General features: G+C 36.5%; 1 non-coding gene across 1 annotated transcript; it reads right to left on the bottom strand.

Moving 5' to 3' along the window:
- Window positions 1–664: 664 nt before the first annotated feature.
- LOC131832863 (U6 spliceosomal RNA) lies at window positions 665–770 on the bottom strand. Its single transcript, XR_009354219.1, has one exon. It is a non-coding gene; the product is annotated as a U6 spliceosomal RNA (small nuclear RNA).
- Between the last annotated feature and the right edge of the window lie 1,814 nt (window positions 771–2,584).

The raw sequence follows: 2,584 nt of genomic DNA, 5'->3' as shown, positions 1-2,584 counted from the left end.
CAATCCTCTCCTCAGCCTTGCTTGCCCCGTGCTTTAGCGGTCTGTGACACGGCAGACCTTTCCCACTCTTGGGTCTGGAGAACTCAACCACAGGGCCAGGGGGCACTGCTGTTTTCATTCATGTCATGTATTACAATGTAAAGGATTGTAAAGTGCAGAAAGCTAAATTCGTGTTCTATTGTAATTAAGGGGAAAAATAAAATCTATTGGAAACATTTAGATGATTACTGTTTGATGTCACTGTGCTAATATTGTCTCTCTCTAATGCTGGCCGTTAATACCCCACCAAAAATTAGGAAATAGTTGCTGCTACTTATTAGGTCAAGAACTCAACCTGAGTTCACAAATGTGGTATTATGTTAGATCATCATATTTTGATTCATGTAGCTCTCCTTTAAGGCCTTGGACGGTATCCTATCCCAACCATAGTCTGAGGACTAATGATAATGAAACATCATAGAAGACTGTAAAAATACCGGAGAATATTCTTCTGTGACAGTAAAGGGCAAAAAGTGAAAAGCTGGTTTTTTGTTGTTGTTGTAAAATAAAAATCAATAAACACAAGTGGCAGATAGAAATGAAAGTACATTTTTTCTAGGTTTGGGTGATAAGAATGAAATAATCAGTGAGACTTCTATTTCTTTCTTTCTTTCTTTTTTTTTTTTTAAATATAGAATGCCTTACGAATTTACATTCATCCTTGCACAGAGGACATGCTAATCTTCTTTGCACTGTTCTAATTTTAGTATATGTGCTGCCCAAGCCAGCACATGGTGGGATCTTTATTTCAACTCAATACCTGGCAAGAAGATGAGCTAACAATAAATACATTTTTAATGGATACAAATGGTTGATATACTTACTTTTCTTAAGTATATTCTCATCAACCTTATAATTTGTAAGTGAATTAGCAAATTTTCTTCTCTTAATTTTTTTAAATTTTTGCTCACAAGATGTTATTGGTAGACTGATCCTTTAAGAAAAATGAAATCTGAATCACAAGATAAATAATAGAAAGAGAAGAAAGAACTGAGTCCATTTCCAACCTCCCAGTGAAGAAGCTGTTAGGTCGGGTTGTGGGGGTGTGGTTCAAAGGCAGATGTCTTCCTGCTTTTTCTCTTTACCTCCTCTCTTTCCTCCTCTCCCGGGTAACTAGCCTAAAAATTAAGGAAATTTCTTAATGTGTAAAAAGATGTTAATTGTTTTGGGATCAACATATCAACATATCTGTAAAACTGCAGATATGAGCAAGCAGATCTAAGCTTTCCTAAATTAGTCCACATATCAGCCATTAAATGTTGACCATGAACTTACAGCCAAGCGAGAAATGGAGGCTGATAGAAACAATTCAAGTGAAGGTAAGTGAAGGGCTTTTGCCCTAGTAGACAGACAGAGTGGGTGGGGGGTGGGAGGTGAATAGATTTGAAGCACCCCTTGTCTAGGATTGTGGAAACAGGGAAGACATTCATGCTTAGGGGGAATTTCTCTTGGCATTTGGCCACAGTTATTTTGGGTCCAATCATGCTAGACTTTTCAATCAGAGGGAGTAACTTCCCTGTAGAAGTGGATATCTGTAAAGCAATCACAGCTACCTGTCTGGTGGATATACACTAGAGGAAGACAGGCCAATCTCCCTCAAAAATCTAACAAAGACCTCTGTCACTTTTCTTCCTTCATAGTTTGACTTTGCAGGTTTCTACCTGTCCACGTGTATAATAATGCGGAGGAAAATAGCTCAAATTCTTAAAAAAAAAAAAAAAAGAAAGAAAGAAAAAGTCTTGAATGCAATGCTAACTTCATTTGAATATTTAGTCTCAACCAAATAGCTCCCTTTGGTGATCTTTCTTCCAAGCAAAACAGTTGACAGCAAAGAAAGTCTTCCAGTCCCAGCATGCTTGCCTATTCACTTTTGTCTTAGAGCCTGCGGTTTGCCCTGACACAATGAACAAACATAGAGTTTCAGAGAATAAGAGATATTCTTGGGAAAAGACAGGTATGAAAGCTGCTATTTATTTTAAAAGGGCAGGTTAAGGTTATGTATCCTTTGAGTTTGGGAGAGGCACATCAATCCAATATGCAGAAGAAACATTATTCTCTAGAATTATTATTTCACAAAACAAATGAAAATATCATTTCAAAGTTTGGAATTTTGGTAATTATAAAAGTTCTTTACCTAAGTAAGGAGTTTTTCTTGAAAGAAAGAAAGAAAAAGAAAGAAAGGAAGGAAGGAAAGAAGGAAGGGAGGAAAAAGAAAGGGAAGGAAAGGAGGAAGGAAGAAAGAAAGAAAAAGAAATTAATCTAATGACATTCATATCTTTTCGGTTCATTTACATGTTTAATGTGAAGAATTACCATCTACTTAACTCTAGTGGGACTCAGGTACTACAGACATTTACAATGCTGATTTTCTCTGCTCTATTTCCTCTTAAAGTATTTATCTGGAAACACTGGCTTCTTAATTAATCTCCCTTTTCCTTCTTTATCCTTAGAGTGGAACTCTCAAAGGAAGGTCATGTACTGTCTGCATTTGAATAATCTGCACAATGTATCATAAAGCAAGATTCCTTGGCCTTAGTTTAGATCT

Source organism: Mustela lutreola, chromosome 5, assembly GCF_030435805.1.
Source record: "Mustela lutreola isolate mMusLut2 chromosome 5, mMusLut2.pri, whole genome shotgun sequence".
NCBI lineage: Eukaryota > Metazoa > Chordata > Mammalia > Carnivora > Mustelidae > Mustela > Mustela lutreola.
The sequence above is the reverse complement of the archived record's forward strand: the minus strand, read 5'-3'. Positions and strand labels throughout refer to the sequence as shown.